This window comes from Stenella coeruleoalba, assembly GCF_951394435.1.
Source record: "Stenella coeruleoalba genome assembly, chromosome: X".
Classification (NCBI taxonomy): Eukaryota; Metazoa; Chordata; class Mammalia; order Artiodactyla; family Delphinidae; genus Stenella; species Stenella coeruleoalba.
In genome coordinates this window covers 81,683,097-81,694,498 of record NC_137152.1, presented here as the reverse complement: position 1 = coordinate 81,694,498, position 11,402 = coordinate 81,683,097, and the positions used below count along the sequence as shown (strand labels likewise).

At 38.4% G+C, this 11,402-nt stretch overlaps 1 protein-coding gene across 10 annotated transcripts in view; it reads left to right on the top strand.

Moving 5' to 3' along the window:
* The first annotated feature begins 1 nt into the window (after position 1).
* SYTL4 (synaptotagmin like 4) overlaps positions 2 to 11,402 on the top strand; it is a 196,533-nt gene continuing 185,132 nt past the window's right edge. For 3 of the 10 annotated variants that reach the window (XM_079910077.1, XM_079910082.1, XM_079910081.1), the window contains exons 1-3: positions 41 to 418; positions 1,037 to 2,335; positions 10,819 to 10,940. The gene's annotated coding sequence lies outside the window, so the exon portion shown is untranslated. Of the gene's footprint in view, positions 419 to 1,036; positions 2,336 to 10,818; positions 10,941 to 11,402 lie in introns of those variants that run through there. The other 7 variants (XM_079910068.1, XM_079910078.1, XM_079910076.1 and 4 more) reach the window with 7 other exon arrangements.

Sequence of the window (11,402 nt, the reverse complement as noted above, 5' to 3'; positions counted from 1 at the left end):
CGGCAAGCGTTACATCCACGAGAGTGCTACTCCCCAGCTTCCCCGGCCCTGGGCTCCCGCCTGAGAATAACTTGGTTCTGAGCTGGAGCTCGGCTGATTTGAAGGCTTTTAGTATGTAGAATTCCTTATTACTCATTTTTTTCTTAGGCTAACGCAAGTAATTGTCGACCACAATAATGAGGCGGCGGCGGCTTTACCATGGTAACAGGGAAGTCCTATGGTAAACAACCGTGGCATTTTCATTTTAGTTCCGCCCTGTTACGGGAGGGAAACGCTTGGCCACGCCCCAGCGGCGTGCGTTTTATTCTTTTGCAAAAGCTGTGAACCTTCAGGGCGACATGAGGAAAGACAGTCGCGGCAGCCTAGAGGATGAGGGCGCTCAACGTCAAGGCGGCCACATAGCTGAGGAGATGGGGAGGTAAACGCGGAAGACACCCCTACCTGCTCTCGTGCAGCCTCTGGGCTCCAAGTGTTTCGTGGTGGTGAGGGGGCGGGGCGGCGGAGGACGTTGGCAGGCTGGGTATCTGAAAACTTCGGAACGGAAAATATCTTTGACTGGTTGTACATCGGGAGCAGCTAAGATGATTTTAACTTGGGTTGCTTTGGCTCCAGAGGCTGCATGTTTAAGTGCTGTATCTACTGCCTACCAGTATAACTCAGAATTTTTAATGGCGTAAGTTTTTTTTTTTAAACCGTTTTTGGAAAAGAACTTAGAGCATAGGGCCTGGTGATGGTGGATCACTGTCTCATAATAATGAACCACCGAAGAATAGGTTGAGGCGCTTAGCCAGGGCTTGTTCTGCCATCAACCATTTGTGGAGAATGGATTGTTGGTTCTATCACTTCATCAACCACCCCTACTGGTTATAGAAGAAGACATGTGTACAAGGGCTATTTCCTAAGCTTTTGGTTTTTTATATTTGTGTTTCAGTTATAGACCATGTGCCTGTGACCCCATGCCTCATTGCTGTTGTCCATGAGGGTCTTTTCCCTTCATTGCTACGCTCCCAGAGTGACACATTTCTTTTGCCTCCAGGTTGTAGCAAAATGAAGACAGAAGGTGTTGTCTGATGCTGTTGTAGGTATTATGACTGAACCTCAGTTAACACAAGGAAATAGGTGCTGTATGAAGAGGTAGGGGAAAAACTAGGAAAGATGCATTTCTACACAAATGGGACTAAGTGTTATTTGGGGGCTTTGAGCAGAAGAGAAAGGGTATGTAGTGGAGAATCAAAGAATTTGGGAAACCACGGGCAAGATTTGTGGGGCATTGGCAGAAAGTTTTATGGTAAAGTCCTGAGTTCTTATCCAGTTTTGTTAATGGCACTAAGAATATTGGATAAGGTACCAGTGAAGCAAACAAAGACATTCAAGATTGTGAGGGCACAGAGACTTGGGTTATTTATCCTGGCCATGAAAGGTCATACTTCCAAGGCTGGAGTAAGTGTTGCTTATGTTTGGTCCACATTTAAATTTCCTCAGACAGTCATGGAATGAAATCTCCCTTTGGAAGGCAGAAACCTATGGATAGACAACATTTCACAAAAAAGATTCCAAATAGAACTGTAGCATTACCCAAGTTAGGAGGAATCCTCTGGTGCCTGCAAGACATAAGGTAACTTGGGGCCCTCAGAAAGCACGTGAATGTTGACACAGATCCTGGTCAGTATCTGGCTATAGGTACCAATTGGCTAGCTTTCCAGAAAGAAACATCATTCCTAGGTTTTGCACTACTGCATTATTACAGTGGTTCTGCACCAATATTTATACTTTCTGAGAATGTTTGAGGGTTCAGGTTTGAGGCTACTCTACAGATAATTGTCTAACCCATCAAAGCTGGTTATTCTGGTCTTTCAGCTTTAGCATTTTCATTTATATTTCTTATGTAACTACTTCTCAGTTCATGCTCAGTGAATATATTTCCTGTATTCCTTTCCCAGAATCCTGTTCCTTCAAAGGAGGTTCAGGATTGTTCACCTGCTCAAAGGCTGCCTCATTAAATATGTTGCTAGGTAGCAGGCCAGGGAGTTGGGTGGTCAGTTGAATTGGAGGATTTCCTTTGTTCTTGGCAGTGGCATGCTGACCTCTTGTTGCTGAATGAGGACTGTTTCCAAACCAAGCATTGGGAAAAACTGAGTAAGAGGGGAAGAAGTCTTTTGAGTTTTTTCTCTAGGAGCCACCAGGCTTGTCTGAAACTTTTGTCTGTTTGGGGGCTTGTTCTGTTTCAGAACCAGAACTCTGGGATACCATTGCCTTGGCACATGGAATTCAGGGCCTAGCAAGATGAAGGTGGATATCACTGGATAGCACTTAAACTCCAACAGTATGCTGCTAGGTGAGCATGGCTCGGTTGAGCATGTGGATAATGGCATCAGGCTGGGGTAAACAGGGTGGTGATTAAAAAGAGCTAATATTTGTGAAGGGCCATATAGATTACAAAGCTTTTTTACATAGATCTCACTTGATTCTCACAAAACCTGGGAGATGGTTTTAGTATGCTATCTTTTTGTGGTAAAATATACATAACAAAATTTACAGTTTTAACCTTTTTTTTTTTTTTTTTTTTTTTTTTGTGGTACATGGGCCTCTCACTGTTGTGGCCTCTCCTGTTGCGGAGCACAGGCTCCGGACGCGCAGGCCCAGCGGCCATGGATCACGGGCCCAGCCGCTCTGTGGCACGTGGGATCTTCCCAGACCGGGGCACGAACCCATGTCCCCTGCATTGGCAGGCGGACTCTCAACCACTGCGCCACCAGGGAAGCCCAGTTTTAACCATTTTTAAGTGCATAGTTCGGTGGCATTAAGAATATTCACTTTGTGCAACTATCATCATTCTCCATCTCCAGAACTTTCGTATTTTCACAAACTGAAACTCCATACCCATCAAACACTAATGCCCCATTGTCTCCTCCCCCCAGCCCCTGGCAACCACCATTCTACTTTGTCTCTATGAATTTGACTACGCTACATACCTCATATAAGTGGAATCGTAACACTGTTTTTCTTTTTGTGATTTATTTCAGTTAGCATAATGTCTTCAAGGTTCATTTATGTTGTAGCATGTATCAGAATTTCCTTCCTTTTTAAGGCTGAATAATATTCCATTGTGTATATATACCACATTTTGTTTATCCATTCATGCATTGATGAATACTTGGATTGCTTCCACCTTTTGACTATTGTGAATAATGCTGCTATGAACATGGGTGTACAAATATCTGTTTGAGTCCCTGCTTTTAATTCTTTTGGATATATACTCAGAAGTGGAATTGCTAGATCTTGTGGTAATTCTATGTTTAATTTTTTGAGAAACCATCATACTGTTTTCCACAGTGGCTGCACCATTTTACATTCCCGCCAGGAATGCACAGGGGTTCCCATTTCATTCTCACCAACATTTGTTATTTTCTGGTTTGTTTTTTTGATAATAGCCACCCTAAAAAGTATGAAGTGGTATTACATTGTGGTTTTGATTTGCATTTCTGTACTATATTGGAAAAACCTACTGTTCTTCTCTCCTGTGTGTCTCCATTACTTTCACATAGAACACTTTACTTTTGACACTTCTGGTCACCAAATATGTGGTGGGGGATTTTCCCCACAACAAGCAATTCTCTGTGACACCAGCTGGGTGTCATACAGTTTAACTCAATTCTGACACTGTCTACCTGGAGATAGCATCAGATTCACAGGTTAAGGGCTCAGTCCCACAAGACTGCTTTCCACCCCCACTTATGCCAGTCACAAGCCCAGGTTATCACCTGTGTTTTTGACTAATTGGCTATAAATCAGAGGTTCCAGCGACTTCCTCCTTGGGTTCAGCTAATTTGCTAGAGTGGCTCATAGAACTCGGGAGAACAGTTACTTCTGTCAGTTTACTAAAGGATATGACAAAGGATACAGTTGAACAGCCATTTGAAGAGATATATAGGGTGAGTTCTTCAAGGGTCCCAAGTGCAGGAGCTTCTGTCTCTGAAGAGTTGGGGGTACATCATTCTCCTGCTTTGTGGATGTGTTCATCCACCTGGAAGCTCTTCGAACCCCCTACTTTGGGGATTTTTATGAAGGCTTTGTCACATAGGCATGATCAATTATTACTCCATTTCCAGCTTCTCTCCCCTCTCTGGAGGAGGGGGAGGGGGCAGAGCCAAAAATTCCAAGCTTCTGATCATGGCTTGGTTATTCTGATGACCAGCCCCCATCCAGGAGCTCACCCAGAGTTGCCTCATTAGAACAAAAAATGCTGCTAGTGCTCTTATCATTTAGGAATTTATGAGGCTTTTAGGAGTCCTATGTAAGGGATGGGGTCAAAGACCAAATATTAGAACAAGAGATGCTCCTAGTGCTCTTAGGAAAAGGTTTTAGGAGCTCTGTGCCAGGAACCGGGGACATAACCAAATATATATATTTTCTGTTATCTAACACCTAAGGATTAATGAGGTTGAATGTCTTTTCATGTGCTTATTGGCCATTTGTAGATCTTCTTTGGAGAAATATCTATTTAAGTCCTTGTCCCATTTTTTAATCTGGTTGTTTGGTTTTTTTTGTTGTCATTGAGTTGTAGGAGTTTTTAAAAATATATTCTGGATCCTAATCCCATATCAGATATATGATTTCCAAATATTTTTCCCATTCTGTGGGTTGTCTTTTTACTGTGTTGGTAGTGTCCTTTGGATACACGAAAGTTTTAAATTTTGATGGAGTTCAACTTATCTATTTTTTTATTTGTTACCTGTGCATTTGGTATCATTTCCAAGAAATCTTTGCCAAAACCAGTGTCATAAAACTTTTCTTCTATGTTTTCTTCTGAGAGTTTTATAGGTTTAGCTCTTACATTTAGATCTCTGGTCCAGTTTGAGTTAATTTTTGTATATGGTTTCAGGTAAAGGTCCAACTTTATCCTTTAGCATGTGGATATCCAATATTCCCAGCGCCATTTGTTCAAAAGACTGCCCTTTCCCCATTGAATGGTCTTGACACCCTTGTTGAAAATCATTTGACCATTGACCATATATGTGAGCGTTTATTTCTGGACTCCCTATTCTATTCCATTGATCTATATGTCTGTCTTATGCCAGTGCCACACTGTTTTGATTATCGTACAATAGATTTGTAGTAAGTTTTGAAATCAGGAAGTGTGAGACCACCAACTTTGTTCTTTTTCAAGATTGTTTTAACTTCAAAATCCCTTGGGATTCCATGTGACTTCTAGGATAGATTTTTAAAAAAATTTCTTCCAAAATGTTATTGGGATTTTAATAGGGATTGCTTTGAATTTGTAGATTGCTTTTGGTGGTATTGACATCATAACAATATTGCATCTTCCAACTCATGAACATGGATGTCTTTCTATTTATTTGTGTATTCCTTAATTTCTTTCAGTAACCTTTTGTAATTTTCAGCATAAAAGTCACCTTTTTGGTTAAGTTTAATCCTGAGTATTTTATTGTTTTTTATATATATATATATTTGACATATAACATTATATTATTTTCAGGTGTACAACATAATGATTCAATATTTGTATATATTGCAAAATGATCACCACAGTAAGTCTAGTTAACAGTCATCACCACACATAATTACAACTTTCTTGTCTTGTGATGAGAACTTTTAATATCTACTCTCTTAGCAACTTTCAGGTACACAATGCAGTATTACTAACTATATTCACCATGCTTTACATTACATCCCAGGTCATATTTATTTTATAACTGGAAGTTTGTATCTTTTGACCACCTTCACCCTCTGGCAACCACCAGTCTGTTCTAACTATGAGGTGTTTTTTTTTTTTTGGATCCCACATGTAAGAGAGCTCATATGGTATTTCTCTGACTTATGTCACGTAGCGTAGTGCCCTCAAGGTCCATCCGTGTTGTCACAAATGGCAAGATTTACTTCTTTTTAATGGCTGAATAATGTTCCATTGTATATGTATACTACATTTTCTTTATCCATTCATCCATCCATGGACACTTAGGTTGCTTCCATATCTTGGCTATTGTAAATAAAGCTGCAATGAATATTGGGGTGCATATATTTTTTCAAGTTAGTGTTTTTGTTTCCTTCAGATAAATACCCAAAAGTGGAATTGCTAGATCATGTAGTAGTTCTATTTTTAATTTTTTGAGGAAACTCCATACTGTTTTCCATAGTGGCTGTACCAATTTACATTTCCATCAACAGTGCACAACAGTTCCCTTTTCTCCACACCCTCACCAACACTTGTTATGTCTTGTCTTTTTGAATAGCCATTCCGACAGATGTGAGGTGATATCTCATTGTGGTTTTTGATTTGCATTTCCCAGAAGACTAGTTGTGTTGACTAGTATGTATGTTGACCACGTGTATGTCTTCATGTATGTTGACCACGTGTATGTCTTCTTTGGAAAAAAGTCCGTTCAGATCCTCTGCCCATTTTTTAATCGGATTGTTTGCTTTTTTCCCTTTTGAGTGTTATGAGTTCTTTTTATATTTTGGATATTAACCCCTTATCAGATACATGATCTGCAAATGTTTTCTCCCATGTGGTAGGTTACCTTTTCATTTTGTTGATGATTTCCTTTGCTGTACAGAAGCTTTTTGGTTTGATGTAGTCCCACTTGTTTATTTTTGGTTTTGTTCCTTTACTTACTCTTTTTGATGCTATTATAAATGGAATTGTTTTCTTAATTTCCTATACAGATTGTTCATTCTTAGTGTATAGAAATGCAACTGGCTTTTGTATGTTATTTTTTACACCTTAAATATATATATTTTTTAATTAAAAATGTGTAAAAACATTACTACAGAAACATTACCTAAGTTCAGAAGTGAACTGAGTTATTATTTGTAAGTGGGCCCTTCAATATGATTTTAATATTTGGGAAAATATATTTTAGTAATTCTGATGAAATTTAGAATTCCAGTATTTTGAGGTTTTTTGGTTTTTTTTTAATTTTTATTGGGGTATAATTGATTTACAATGTTGTGTTAGTTTCAGGTGTACAGCAAAGTGAATCTGTTATACAAATACATATATCCACGCTTTTTTAGATTCTTTTCCCATATAGGCCATTACAGAGTGTTGAGTAGAGATCCCTGTGCTGTACAGTAGATGCTCATTAGTTACCTTTTATATATATATACATATATATATACACACACACATATATATATATATATATATATATGTGTGTGTGTGTATGTGTCAATCCCAATCTTCAAATTTATCTCTTCTCCCCCCCTTACCCCCCAGTAACCATACGTTTATTTTCTACATCTGTAACTCTATTTTGGTTTTGTATATAAGTTCATTTGTAGGCTTTTTTAATTTTAATTAATTTATTTTTTTAACATTTTTATTGGAGTATAATTGTGTAGGCTTTTTTAGATTCCACATATAAGCGATATCATATGATATTTGTCTCTCTCTGTCTGAGTTACTTCACTCAGTATGAGAATCTCTAGGTCCATCCATGTTGCTGCAAGTGGCATTATTTTGTTCTTTTTTTATGGCTGAGTAATATTCCACTGTATATATATACCATATCTTCTTTACCCATTCCTCTTTTGATGGACATTTAGGTTGCTTCCATGTCCTGACTATTGTGAGTAGTGCTGCAATGAATATTGCGGTGCAAGTAACTTTTCAAATTATGGTTTTCTCTGGATATATGCCTAGGAGTGGGATTGCTGGATCAAATGATAGCTCTGTTTTTAGTTTCTTAAGGAACCTATACTGTTCTCCATAGTGGATGTACCAGTTTGCATTCCCACCAACAGTGTAGGAGGGTTCCCTTTTCTCCACACCCTCTCCAGCATTTATTGTTTGTAGGTTTTTTGATGATGGCCATTTTGACCGGTGTGAAGTAATACCTCATTGTAGCTTTGATTTGCATTTCTCTAATAATTAGTGATGTTGAGCATCTTTTCATGTGCTTTTTAACCATCTGTATGTCTTCTTTGGGGAAATGTCTGTTTAGATCCTCTGCCCATTTTTTGATTGGATTGTTTGTTTTTTGATATTGAGCTTCATGAGTTGTTTGTATATTTTGGAGACTAAAACCTTGTCGGTTGCTTCATTTGCAAACATTTTCTCCCATTCTGAGGGTTTTCTTTTTGGTTTGTTTATGGTTTCATTTGTGTGCAAAAACTTTTAAGTTTAATTAGGTCCCATTTATTTACTTTTGTTATTTTGCAGCAAACTCTGCAAGTTTGCTGAGTTCATTTATTAGTTCTAATGAGTTTTTTCAGGGGGAGGAATATTTAGGCTGTTCTCCATATGAGATCATGTCATCTGCAAACAGGTAATTTTAGTTCTTCCTTTCCAATTTGGATGCCTTTTATTTAATTTTCTTGCCTAATTTCTATGGCTAAAACTTCCTTTTCGATGTTGAATATTATTCATCTGAGAGTGTCTTAATTTCTCTCTCATTTCTGAAGGACAGTTTTGCCAGATACAGAATTCTCAGTTGACATTTATTCTTTCAGCCCTATAAATATATTATCTCACTTCTTTTGGTCTCTGAGGTTTCCACTGAGAAATTTGCTGATCATCTTATTGAGGATCCCTTGCACATAAGAGTAGCTTTTTCATGGTCCTTTCAAGATTCTCACTATAGCTGTTGACAGTTTGATTATAATGTATCTTGGCGTAGGCCTCTTTCAGTTTATCTTACTTAGAGTTCATTGAGATTCTTGGACTTGTGAATCCATGTTTTTCCTCAAATTTGAGAAATTTTCAGCCATTATTTCTTCAAATAACCTCTCTGCTCTTCTTTTCTTTCTTTCAACCTCTGGGACTCTCATAATGCATATGTTGTTTGATTATGTCCCATTAATCTTTTAATCTCTGTCCACTTCATTCTTTTTTGCTCCTCAGACTTGATAATTTCAAATGATAACTTCAGCTTCACTGATTGTTTCTTCTTGTTTCAGTCTATTGTTGAACCCCTCTAGTGAATATTTTAGTTGTTACTATATTTTCAGCTCTAGAATTTCTTTTTTGTTCCTTTTTATAATTTTTGTTTCTTTTTTGGTATTCTCATTTTAAAAATATATTCCTTTCCTCATTCCTTTGGTTCTTTGTGTTTTCCTTTAGTTCTCTGAACATATTTAAGATAATTGTTTTAGTCTTTGTTTGATACTTCTAGTGCCTGTGCTTTTTCAGGGACAGTTTCTGCCACTTTATTTTCTTCCTTTGAATGTGGCATATTTTCCTATTTCTTTGTATGCTTTGTGATTTTTTTAAATTGAAAATTGGGTATTTGAAAAAAACAGCCTTGCAGGTAGGCTGTGTGCTGGGGAAGACATTTACTAATTAGCAAGGCTTGCTCTGGGCCTTGGGATCAGCCTCGTGTCAAGGCTTAAAGTCTTCTTGGACCTTTTCTAGGCGTACATCTTGCCTAGGCCACTGTGTGTGCTTTTTCAATTCCCTAAAATACACATCTGTTTTTAAGTGTCTTACTTTCCAAAAGACTCTCACCACTGCTTCTTCTGGCGGTCATTAATGTTCTGTTGTGCTCCTCTACCTCTAATCTCTTGCCCTGGATGTTGTGAGACTATAGTCCCTCTGCAGCTTTCTCGAGCGGTGTCCACTATTTCCTGTCTTTTCCTAGCCTGAGATCCGAGCTATACCGCTTTTCTCTTTCTGAACTCTAAGAGACCAGTACCTTAGGCAGCCCCTAGACAGATTAGAACATTGCAAAAAAGGTTCACCTTCCTCTTCTTTCCAGTTAGAGGGAGGGAATTGACAGCCAGGCCACTGCATCTCCCAGACTGTGCTTCCGTACACTACAGGGGAAGGAGAGGTGGGGTACAAGTAAGTAAAAATACCACGAAATTTCCTTCCATTTCCTGTGTGGCTTTTTCTTGATTAAGCTTTCGCTTGGTTGCTATAGACTGTTTTCCAGATCTCCTGTAAAGTTATTTTTTGCTAATTTGTAGTTGGTTTTTTAAAAATGTTAATGTGGGTGGGGGTAGGAGAGCCTGGAGTTTCCCAGTTTACCAACTTACAGATATCACTGAAATAAACAGTATTCTATCTGTTTTATAAACAGAGATACCAGTGTTTAGATAGTGACTTATACAAGGTTCACAATTAATGAGGACAAAAGCTGGGCTTTGATTCTATTTCTTTTTCCAGGTTTTGTGATTTTTTTAAAAATAAACTTTGAGTCTGTCATGCAGGGTGAAGTAAGTCAGAAAGAGAAAGACAGATACCGTATGCTAATACATATATATGGAATCTAAGGAAAAAAATGTCATGAAGAACCTAGGGTTAAGACAGGAATAAAGACACAGACCTACTGGAGAATGGACTTGAGGATATGGGGAGGGGGAAGGGTAAGCTGTAACAAAGTGAGAGAGTGGCATGGACATATATACACTACCAAACGTAAAATAGCTAGCTAGTGGGAAGCAGCCTCATAGCACAGGGAGATCAGCTCGGTGCTTTGTGACCACCTAGAGGGGTGGGAGGGAGGGAGATGCAAGAGGGAAGAGATACGGGAACATATGTATAACTGATTCACTTTGTTATAAAGCAGAAACTAACACACCGTTGTAAAGCAATTATACTCCAATAAAAATGTAAAGAAATAAATAAATAAACTTTGTATTTTAGGATAGTTTTAGATTTACCAGAAAGTTCCAAAAATAGTACAGAGAGTTCCCATATCCACCCACTCCCTGCCCTGCACACAGTTACCCCTTTTATCAACGTGTTACATTAGTATGGTACATTTGCTACGATCAGTGAACCCATACTGATGAACTAAAGTCCATACTGTTTTTCGGATCTCCTTAGTTTTTACTTAATGTATTTTTCTGTTCTAGGATCCAGTCCAGGACACTACATTAGATTGTTCTCATGTCTCCTTTGGTTCCTGTTGATTGTGGCAGTTTCTCAGAATTTCTTTGTTTTGATGACCTTGACAGTATTGAGGAGTACTATTCAGGTATTTTGTAGACTGTGCCTCAATTGGGATTTGTCTGATTTTTTTCCTCATGATGAGAATGGGGTTATGGGTGTTTGGGAGAAAGACCACAAAGGTAAAATACCATTCTCATCATATATCAAGGCTTTGATGAGCTGACCAGCCTTTACCAGCTTTTTCCTCCATATAGTTATTTTCCCCACTTTCTATACTCTATTCTTCGGAAGTTAGTCACTAAGTCCAGCCCACTTTCAAGAAGGGTTGGGGAAGATTAAGCTCCACTTCCTGGAGGGTGAGAATCTACATAAATTATTTAGCATTCTTCTATAAGGAAGAATTATTTATTTTGTTTCTCAAATTGTTCCAGCTTTGTTCATTAGAAACTCTTTCACATTGGACCCTGTATCCCTTTGGCATGTCCCCATTGTTTTGTTCTTTGAGCACTTCCTTACTTTCTGGCACTACAGGTTGCTCATTTTGTAT